This window comes from Triticum aestivum, chromosome 2B (assembly GCF_018294505.1).
Source record: "Triticum aestivum cultivar Chinese Spring chromosome 2B, IWGSC CS RefSeq v2.1, whole genome shotgun sequence".
NCBI lineage: Eukaryota > Viridiplantae > Streptophyta > Magnoliopsida > Poales > Poaceae > Triticum > Triticum aestivum.
The window spans coordinates 138,009,375-138,020,577 of record NC_057798.1 but is presented as its reverse complement, the minus strand read 5'-3'; the positions used below and the strand labels follow the sequence as shown (position 1 = coordinate 138,020,577).

Sequence of the window (11,203 nt, the reverse complement as noted above, 5' to 3'; positions counted from 1 at the left end):
TTAGAATAGTTATTTGGATCACAGCGCAGAGCGCGATGCGGATCTGCCGAACCCCCGAAGCGACAGCGACAAGAGAAAAAAAACAGCCCACCTTCCCCGCGCATAGTCTCTGGATCACGCTGCCGTCGCCACCCTCCCTGGATCTCGCCGCCACCTTCGCATGCCTTCGCTCCCTACCGCCGGCGATCCACCTCCCCAACATCCACTGCCCTCCCCGCCACTAGGTGCGTCGCCGCCAGGCTCCCGCGTCCCGGACGCCGGAGGCCCGGGATCCGGTTGCCACCATGCGGCGCCGCGACCACCTGCCTCCTACCCCGGCCTCCCAGGCTCCCCGCGCCGGCACCTGCACCCCGTGTCCAGTGGCCACTGCTCGGCGTCGCCCCCTTCTTCTCCAAATCCGCGTCAGAGTTGTGGCGTGCACTGCTCCCTTCCTAGTTGCCCCACCTTTGCTGTTAGGGGAGGCCGCTTCCTCGATTTGTCCATCGAAATACCCCCCAAGTCCTGCAGCGCACCTCTGCAGCCATCGCTGGTTGCTGCCATCGGCGGTGTGATTGAACTGCAGTGCACTTGCTGCCGCCAAACCTGCTGCTGCCACCAAATATGGCTCGGGACACCAGCTTTGATCCGTCATAGATGCCCCCATCCACCCGCGGGATCTGCCTCCTGCCTTGGCATCCAGAAATATGAGAGGGAGGGATGCAGGAGCTCTCTCAGCGATTAGGGATTTTCGGCCGTTGGATCTCTCCCTTGATGCGTTTTCGTCCGTTGGATCGATAGGTGGAGGAACCTGCGCTGTCGGATCGAAAAAAAACTGCTGGCTGCAACGCCCTCTCCAGCGTGCCACCGCCTGTAATTTTGCTGCCCCGCCGAGGGCATTTTGGTCATTCCGCATACAGGGGGTATAAAAGGGCCCCGCTCCTGTGGGATGACCTAGCCGCCCCCCCTCCCCCGCGCGCCTCCTCTCCCCTCCCCTCCCCTCCCACGCGCCTCCTCTCCTCCTTCCCCGCCGCCGCCCGGCCTCCTCCTTCCACCCCTCCGGCCGGCTCCTCTTCCGCCCACGCCGCCTCCTCCTCCCCACCAGCGCCTCCCTCTCCTCCTTCCCCGCCGCCGCCCGGCCTTGGGGAAAGATTTCGACTGCATCCAGAGAGGGAAAGATTTCGAGGGGGGGAGAAGGGGAGAGCAGAGAAGCTTGGAGGGCGGCGGGCGGCGGCGATGGACGGTGAGTGGTGGAGGAAGAAGTGGGTGGCGTGGGCGGCGGCGGCGGCGGCGGCCATCTTCGTGGTGCTGCCCCCTCCCCCTCGCGCCGCCGCCCTCAGAGAAGCACCGCAACGGCTGCTGCTCCTTGTCGCCGCTCCTCACCCACCCACCGCGGCTGCCTCCTCCCTCGGAACCCTAGCCAACCGCACGCAACCCATGGCGTCGCCCAGCTCGCCGCCCCTTCAAACCCTAGATCCGCCCGTGCCTCCCTGCCCCGCCGCCGTGCAGTTCCTGCCCCTACCCCGTCGAGCGGCTCATGGCGGTGCCGGATCCGGTGTCGGGGTCGAGGCGCGCTGCCCGTGCGTGGGGAGAGGCACCCGGACCTGGTCCAAGACTTGCACCACGGCATGCTCGTTTCCTTGATGCGATTCCGTCCGTCGTCCTACAGGTAAATCTTCGATCTACAGGTAAATCTTCATTTTATCCCGATTTCTGTCGTCCACTTTAGCCAAGGTGTGATCTTGACATTTGTGCCCTCTTCTGTTCTTTGTAGCTTCTCCTGCTTGGTCTCTCCTCTCGTATTCGTCGTCGGGCCCGTGCTGAGGCTCCAAGGATATGCAGGTCGACTCTCTTTTCCCTTTTCTTTATTTGTTGGTTTCTGTATTTTGGTTGATGTTCGGCTCGGTGTGATAAGCCTGTCGCTGGGTGTGTTCATGTGCTGTTGTGATATGGTTGTGGTTGGGATGGGTGCGTACAGTGGCAGACCGGGGGATTCCTTTGTTATATTCCTATGTTGGTGTGCTTTTCTTTTTCCGGTCTGGCTAGATACACATGTAGTGGTGTTCTTGCTGCATATGTGATAATGCCAGGGATTTTAGCTAATTAGCAATGTTTATATCTCTATAGTTTCTTAATTTCTATATTTGAAGATGGCCTCAGTTGGTCGGAACGCAAATATCTTAATATGCTGATTAGTTTTTGAGATGTTCGTTCAGGAATAAAGATGGCAACTTTTGGGGGCAATGTTATTTTAAAATCTGATGATTGTTATGTGGTGCAAGAGGGTGTTGAGCTGATAGGTAATTGCAGGAGTCGATGATATGTATATTCCAGCACCTTTACTCAAGGTAACTTATTTATCTTTATAACCGAGTACATCAACTGAATTTTTCCCATGGCAAGCTAGCTTCAACTGTTCCTGTTTGATTATGTCGTTTATTAGTAGTTGTATAATAGTTAATGGTGTGGATTCAATCAAGATCAAGGTCAGCATTAGTCTGAATTTTCTTGATCAACAGTAAACTGCAGTAGGATTTTTTCCAAGTTAGTGCTTGCAAAAATTGTTACTGTCAACTGAAACATGAGCGTATGTTTTCAAAATTTGCAAAACTGCAGTAAGCATCATTCTTGTTTTTTGCAGAACTGAATTTACTAGCACCATTTTGCATCTTGCCATTACTGTACAAATTCCCACCTGCTCCCCTGTTTCTTGGTCAAAACTGAATGTTGACAGAGTTTTGGTCAAAACATTAGACGATGCAGCTTTTTCAGCTATCCAAAGTTTTAAGAGTACAGTATTCATTTCAAAGTTCATGTATAAAATTCAGTTTAACTCTGAGAGGGAATAAACTAATGTAGTTTACTGCAGTTTATTGCATAATTATGCACCATTCGGAGCAAGAATTCAGTTTACTGCAGTTTATTGAATCAAGATACGGTAGCAATCAAGCAGAACATGTACTGTATTCATTTCAAAATTCAGTGTACTGCAAAGTGTTTCAACCAGAACATGAATTAAGATGCAAGAAGCTTCAAGTTGATAGCAGTCGATGCAAAATTATTCACTTAAACTTCAATGTTCAGTGGTTAGAACACAAGACCAGATTTCTTAGGTTCTACTGTACACAAGTTGATTTAGCCCACAATATGTTGATTTGCATCAGATGTTCTAGACTGCAAGCATCAGAGTTGAAGAGGCTATTAGCAGAACTAATTTTCGCATATTTTTATTTTTCTTTAAGTATTTTGTTTTGTTAGCAATGGTCTAAGACTTGGTCCTTGACTAAAACTGTCATGTCTTTTTTTTGCTTGTTCTAATCTGCGAAGTAGTGACTGGTGAGCTTGAATTTAGTCACAAGTTTGCTTACTGAATGCAATCTGTATGTGTGGAGTACTGATACAGTGTGGAGTGTTGCTGTTGATTGGGACAACTAACGCCTGTATTCCTGTGATTTAGAACATGGAGCAAATTGGGACAACTAATGGCAGTATTCGGTCAACTCAAAAATGATTTTCTCTCTATAGTTTGAGCCACATCCATGACCTGAAAAACAGTAAACTGAAACTGTCTGTAACAGTTAACTGTTTCTGGGATTTCTGTGGTCCTTTAAATTTAGGTCATGTACTGCTAGGAGTTGTCTGGATTTTTTTTGTTAGAACCTGGGAGTCGTACATGACATGTAGAACATCTAAAGTTCTGTTAAAACATTCTGTAATTCAAGGTTTGGTCTTCGGCCCTCTGTTGCAGCATGTGCCGCTCAACATGATCTGTAGAACACTGAATGGATGCACAAGAAAAGGAAAAAGGCAGCAAGGAGGGAGAGGATATTTTTGTAAGGAGTGAGTCTAAGATCTTACTGTAGTTAAGAGTTCAAAACAACAGTTGCCTGTTTTTGCAAGTTCAAATCAAAAATGAATATTGTTCCAAAAAATTATATGGAAATTACCCTTGTTAAGTTTGTCTCCCTGAATTTGCTGACCCTGCTATAATATTATCGTTAATAATGACTTTTTCACCGTTCTATTCTTCCTAGGCTGTGGTACACATGCATATTGAGCCTAGGTACACAGATGACTCATCAATCGAAGCTTGGTACAGGTGAAATTGTGAGTGTTTTCTACGCAACCAGAGAAAGCTTGCTCGTAATTCAGTCAAGAAGGGGACGATGAAGAGGAGGCCGTGAATGTGTTGATTCAGGATCCAACTGTATGATCCACTGGTGCTCTAATCCTTATCAAGTTCACATCAGTCTGATCTACAATGATGCTGCCATGATGCTACCCAGACAATCTCACACCAATTTGTCCATATGACAACAATTTCAGGGCGGGGGCGCTGGTACCTTCAACAGTAGCACATCGGGGGACAAAGAAGAAGATTGGGGCCGCCTGGACGAAGATCGGGAGCTGCACCACCACTAGCAGAAGCAGCAGAGGCGGAGGAAGATGGCAACAACAGAAGAGGCCGGAGTGGCGGAAGGGAGCGTGCCGGCGGCCGAAGCGGACGGCCCAGGCCCTGCGAGCGGCACAGGTAGGCGGCGGTGTTCACCTCTGTGGCAGCTGCGCAGGTGGGCGGCGGTGCTGGGTACGCGAGCAGGATGACGAGGAGATGCCGCCCATCAGTCGTGGAGCCGCCGCCCGTTGAGTTGTCGCCGGAGAGGAGCAGGCGGGCGGCTGCGAAGCTTGCCTCCGTGTGCGCAGGTAAGCAAGGGAGGCGCAAGATAGGAATCGCGCCTTGGCATGCCTTTATTTTCTTTCTTTATGATCTTCTTCTCTACTTAATGATAGACGCAGTGTATAGGGTGAATTTGTTTTCGTGAGAACTGGTATAGCACTGAATAGGCAAGGTGTGAATAAGTGTGCTTAAATGCTTGCTCTGCTTATGTGTTTACTCCTTACTATGTCGTACGAGTTACTTTCGAATTTGCCCTCTTTTAGGCACGTGTCTATCCCACATAGATATTGGTAAAAATGTATGCACTACATAAGTTTCTTTCTTAGATGTACATATTATATTTTTCATGGAAGCTTGCTGTCCCCTTACCATCTATTTTCCTGGTATGAGAGGATGTCAGATTGAGTTATTCATTTCCGCTACTTCCTAATTGTACCCGAGATAAACTCGAGGTGCTTTGAAGATTTGTTTTGTCTATTTTCATTTCTTGATTTTTTGTGAAAAGTGCCTCCATGGGATTAGCGAGGTGTATTTATGCTCACCCCTTTTTAGTGTTTGGTAAAGCCGATGGACTGCAAACGTTTGTGTTTTTTTATCCATTCACTCATTGTAGTGTAAATTCAAGTTCTTGGATTTTTATTTCTTGTTTCTTATTGCGATAGGAGATCAAGAGCAGAGCTGCTTGTTGTGATTGGAGTTTACTGATAACAATTCAAACTCTCTCAGTTTGGCAACTGCAGGATATTGGAGCGACATGGATTTGCGATGCCGGCACTGATCTTCCCGCCGAGCTCACCCCTCGCCATCGCCGGGAGGAGACACCACTGGTCAGATACATAGTCAGTAGAGCGGCCTGTCTGCCTCCATACAGCCATGATGCGAGGCACGCAGGAGGTGCTGGATTGGATCAAGCGCAGAGGTGCGGGATCGAGGCAAGGAGATGCGCGATCAAGCCACTCGAAGCGAGGGGAGACGGGGTCCGTGCCCGAGGCGATTCTGCCTGACGCCATGGTTCTTCTAGTGAAACTGCTCCGGTGAAGCTGTGTCACCGCCGGCACGTCCATCACAACCACTACCGCTCAAGGTCAGCCACTCCCTGCATCCCACCCCTCTCGATCTCTCTCTCGTGATACATATAGAGCAAGATTTATGCCACCACATCCGGTGAAGCAGTCGTGGTTTAGGGGGTAGGTTGCATCTGATCCCCATCCTGCCTGTGCTCCATTCCGTGACTGGATTTATTCCACTAATATTTTTACTGGGATTTGTAGTCGTTTCAGTCGAGGACTTTTAAATGGAGTGACCTGTTAATCTTGTTGACACATCTTCTCTACTTTATCATGTATGCTCTTGTGTCAGACTTTATTTATATACACACATATACCATGTGCTTATGTTGTTATGAACACTTCCCCATACAATTTGATCTCAGAATACATGGCTATATCTTGATTAAAGAATATCGAGCACTGCAATAGTCATAATTATGACATACATATTTAAGTACTTGAGCAGATGGAGTATCTGATTAACTTCGCAGATGTGATCTCAATGTTATTTCACTTCCCATCTTTTTATTGAGTGATATATTTTACAGGTACAAGAATTCACTTTGATTGCAGATCCCTACAGAAGTAAATCCATGGCTACTGGACTGGTTAGTGCCCTTCCTGCCAAGATTCACCATTTCCATTATGTATTTGATTTTGTGTTGGATGGATATTTCTGTATAGGAAAGATAAATTTATTCTTTATCAACCTGCGGTTCGATGTATAGCAGTGGGAGTGAGCTCTTTAGTTAATGATCTTGCTTGTGTTGCTGCGGTTCAGGTTCCTTTGCATCAGATTAGAGCTATAAAAGAGTTAATTAACATTGTGTAGCTTTTTCTTAAGGACTATACTCATTCAGGGGAAACTTTAATTAGGACTTCTAAACTGTTTTTGTATTCTAGACCCAGATTATAGACAAAAAAATAAAGTTAAATAATGGCCCCTTGCAAACTAATTCTTAGACCCAGGTTGATTGTTATCTCTTCATTATATCATTACTCGCTCCTTCCTACTTTTTTTAGTGAAGAGTTAAATCTGTCCTGTTCTTGCACTATTTATTTTTATTTTATAACTAGAGATACTGTATGGAGTTGATATTCCTCTAAAACTTTGTCTTTTCATCATATGAAGTTCCATCATAGTGTTAATATCATCTTAAGGTTTAACGATCGAACTATAGTTCTGTTCTTCTGTTCCTTCTGTTCAGTTTCCCCCTTTGCTTTTCCATTGTTGTTTTCTATTGTTTTATGGCCTCTGCTGATTTACAGGTATTTTTGTTATTGCCTGCAGTTGTGCGTGCTTCACCTTGGTTCGTCGAACATGTGTCCGCTGGCATGCTGCTCCTTATGCAGATAATGAGAAACAATCTAATGATCTATTTTACCACTAATTACAATGACATGGTGTAAATGCTGATGCTTGAGCCTGTCGTAGAATCTACTTGTGTTAAGTACCTGTACTATGATTTTAACCTACAAAATGTGGAACATACAAGCATTACTACCATGTATCATTTAGTTCTGTGTGTGTTTCATAGTGATCCATTACTACTATATGTGTTTTCTTCTCCCACCTCTTTGAGAAAGTTGTTTCCATATCTGCTCCTGTTTTATATTTTACAGACTTTGAACTTGCTGGGGCTGGAACGGAAATGGAACAGGTGGGATTATCATTAACTATACTTTTCTTACCTTGCCTTTGGTATATGTTTAGTGTATATTGTAGTTCTTTTAGATGCTTGAACAAGTCAATTCTACAAAAGCGGCAACACTTTATGTCATGCTGCTTTTGAACAGAACTAAATTCTTCTACTTTGTTATGGGCATGCAAATAACTAAAGTTATTATGCTGGCTAAATATGCTAAGCTTTTGCCACAATTAAATATGCTAAGCTTCAGCCACAATTGTTGTATATATGTGGCACACATGCTTAGCAACAAATGTTAGGACCCGACAACGCGAGCCAAGGCGCGCTACTGATTTGGATGGTTCCAGCTACTGATTTGGATTTTCTTATGATGCTTTGGATCTTACATTGAGTATTTGTTTTAGGGTAAAAAGATCCCAATGATTTGGATTTTCTTATGATGCTTTGGATCTTACATTGAGTATTTGTTTTAGGGTAAAAAGATCCAATGATTTAGATTTTCTTATGATGCTCTAGATCTTGCTTTGTCCATTATCTTGGTTTGCAGGATCTTCCAAATATATTATATACCTAACTAATCATTTGGCGTATCAGGCACAAGAGCTTGAGGTGTTTGCACCAATTGCTTTCTTCACACAAGGCCATGGCTTTGATCATTGTGGACGTCACCGACCACCTATTCTAACTCTGGCAAGTACCCGATGATACATGATGCCACAAGCTCTTGTGATGTACCATGTAAACTACCGTGTGATCTACCTTTTTTGTGAACACGGCCTCTTTGGCATGTCTATCCATCCTTTTGTACTTAATATCTACCTTGTACAAATATTGCATCCTTTATTTTACCATGTATGAACATTTGCATCCTTTAAATGTGTTTACTATCGTTCTGGTCGCTATGGAGATCTGTTGTTACTATCGTTCGGTATCCATTGATGATGTCTCCTATTATATGTGAATGTTCTTTTCTTTTGGTTATCCTGTTTGAATACATATGTTAAACCTGGCTTTCTACTAAATTGAGTATTATTTACTTGGCCAGATCGTTGGGACCGGCACCCTCGCGCCAAGGCGCGTTGCCGATCTAGTCTCTATTACGTGACCTGCTCCGGCACCTCTGATCGACCTTCCCCATCGTCTCTTGCTTGAACGTGTGAACTTTTGCTGCTCCTCCATGTAAATTTGCCTACTGCACTACTACGGTTGCTCTATGTTGTGCCCTTTTGCTGGTTGAAGTTGCTGTTATTTGCTAGCTTTGTCATAGGCTACTTCACTTGGAGCTTGAAATCAATTTCATTGGTTATGTGTGTGCTTGGAGTGAGAACACTCGGCCATAGAAAAAATGGATGCTCCTCGGCTACTAATGCCATGGCTGCCTCAGCTCTACTCGTTCAAGCGACGGGCAACTCTGATGTTTGTTTCTACAGTATGGATGCTTCTCTGTTATTCATCTTAGTATGTCAAAGAAAATCATGAATGATTGGGTCTACATCTGCATAAAAGATAGTCCCTTTCTGAGTTTTGATTCGTTAATTAATTTCATACGTGCGTTGCTAAAAAAGAATTAACCGTGTAGAATGTGAAAAACTTAGATTAGAGTTGTACTTTTTCTGCTGAATTTTTTCACCATGTTTCTTGGTTATCAAGTAAGTGTTCTTCGTTCTTTTCATCAATTTCCTCATTGATGGCAAAGCTTGCTGCTACTCGCTTCCAGTGTTGTGTACTGTGCTCCTGCTCTCTAATGTACTATCTGAAGCTTGTACAGCCTGCCAGAGCAAAAAAATGGGAAGGCACTAATCTGAAGTTCAGATATGATAAAGAAAGAAGTCGTGCGATCTCGGATCTAGTGATTTTCCATGAGGTAAGTTGCAGCAAAAACTCTGCTTAGATTTCAAATTTGTGAACTATCAGACTATAATAGTTCCATCGATTTCAGTGAATGAGCAGCACGTTTCTGAACATTGCTTTCTCACCCGCAGCTATGGCCCCTTTCCCTGATGCATAAACGCGGACGGCCGCCCCGCAACATACATCTTTCTCCCGCTGCTCTAGCAAGCAAGCTCCCAGCATCGCACCTCCAGCCTGCGACCTACCCTTCTGCCACATCTCCACCAGCCGTTGCTACCTCCCGGACATATGAATGGCGTTGCCGAAGTCCACATTGTACCACACCAGCAGGACGACTCCTACAGGTCGTGCCAATCGTCTTTCTTCCTCTAGTGAAGTAGCCGGAGGCAGGAGCTAGCTGCGCACTCGCTGATTTTGGTATAGCCTAGTGGTTGTTAACCAACCTAAGCAGGTCATGTTTGTGTCAGCTAGAAGTACCAGTTTGAGGCGTTACGTAGAGTGATTTGCTTATGGGTTTGAGTGAGTTAGATGTACCTGGATGGGAGATGCGAGTGTTCTTTACTTGTGAGTTTATTATAATTGTTGTTACCATGTCTTCAGGGACTACTACTAACACTGTATTGATTCTCGAAAAAAATGGTAATGTTCAATTATGACAGACTTAAAAATGTATTCAGTTGATCAGACTTAAAATAGAGCAGTTTGATGTACATATACATATTTTTGGATATTCTTTGTTTCTAACAAACAAACCAAGAAGATTAAATTAAAAAAAGTAGAGCCGTCCGGCGTTTGTTTGAAAAGATTAGTTTTTCATGTTCATAAAAAATAAAATAACATCAAATAAAAAATTATGAAGAACTTCAACGTGTACAAAAAAGGATTTATCCATTTTAAAAACAGAGAATACTACTTTTGCAACCATCGGCGCCGCCCCTCATCCCCCTCCTCGACAATCAATGTCATCCCTCACTAGCACTCCCTTCCTTGTTTATAAAAAACATATGAGAAAGGATTGTCCCCATTTCAAAAAAAAAACTAGACGTTCAAAGTTAAAAAATAGAGAAGTTTATTGTTTATTATAAAACCAAAAAGGGCAAACTAAAAAACAAAGCAGTCCAAAATGATTGTAAAAAATAGGTTTTCATCGATACAAGAAACTTAGAACTTCAAATTTAAATAACGTAGAAGTTCATTGTTTATTAGAAAATCAAGAAGGTCAACTAAAATAAATAGAGCAGTACAGATTTTTATATATAAAACAGGTTTTCTTCGTTTCTTAAGAAACCTAGAAGTTCAAATTTAGATAACAAAGCAGTTCAGTATTTATTACAAACTAGTATTTTCCTCGTTACTAAATAATTAACCAAGGAGTTCAAACAAAAAAAAAGAGAGTATTTCAAAAAAATTAAAAATGGATTTTTCTTGTTTTCTATGAAATCTAGAGGTTTAAATTCAAAAAATCAAGAAGTTTTTTATTACAAAATCAAAGAAGGTCGAATTAAAAAACAAAAGAAGTCCTAAAAATTTATTAAAATGTATTAAAAGAACCAAAGTTTTCTAAGAATAAAACTAAGAAGTTCAAATTAAATAATAGAGAAGGTCAAAGTTTATAAAAAAACTCAAATTTGTGCTCGAGAGAGAAAAAACAAAAAAGTTCAAACTAAATTAGCAGAGCAATTTGTACTTTATACAAAAACATATTTATCCCATGCCTAAAGAGTAAAAGCGAAGAAGTTCAATTTTTTAAGAGAGGGCAGTTCGAACATTTGAACAAAAATTGGTTCTATCAGGTTTCTGAAAAATACGTGACAGAAGTTCAAGGAGAAAACAGCGGAAAGTTCAACTACTACACAAAACGCGTTTCAGATAAGAATATAACAATAGAAAACTAAAAACTTAAAAGGTTTGTGGCAAGAAGTTCACGTGCTCCTCCTGGTGAAGGTCAACATCTCTAGTGCGAGACGTCCGACCTTCAATTACATAAAAAAAAACAGGCAAAA

The 11,203-nt window shown here is 43.4% G+C and overlaps 1 long non-coding RNA gene across 15 annotated transcripts; it reads left to right on the top strand.

Moving 5' to 3' along the window:
• Positions 1-968: 968 nt before the first annotated feature.
• Positions 969-9,683, top strand: LOC123043903 (uncharacterized). 15 transcript variants are annotated; one of them, XR_006419711.1, is made up of 11 exons: positions 972-1,645; positions 1,751-1,818; positions 2,193-2,324; positions 3,725-3,816; positions 4,076-4,183; positions 4,303-4,677; positions 5,378-5,735; positions 6,249-6,308; positions 6,992-7,361; positions 7,944-9,213; positions 9,332-9,541. It is a non-coding gene; the product is annotated as an uncharacterized lncRNA (long non-coding RNA). The 15 variants fall into 15 exon arrangements; XR_006419714.1 differs by having other exon boundaries at positions 972-1,664; positions 3,725-3,809; XR_006419710.1 differs by having other exon boundaries at positions 972-1,664; positions 3,725-3,809; positions 4,011-4,183.
• Positions 9,684-11,203: the final 1,520 nt, after the last annotated feature.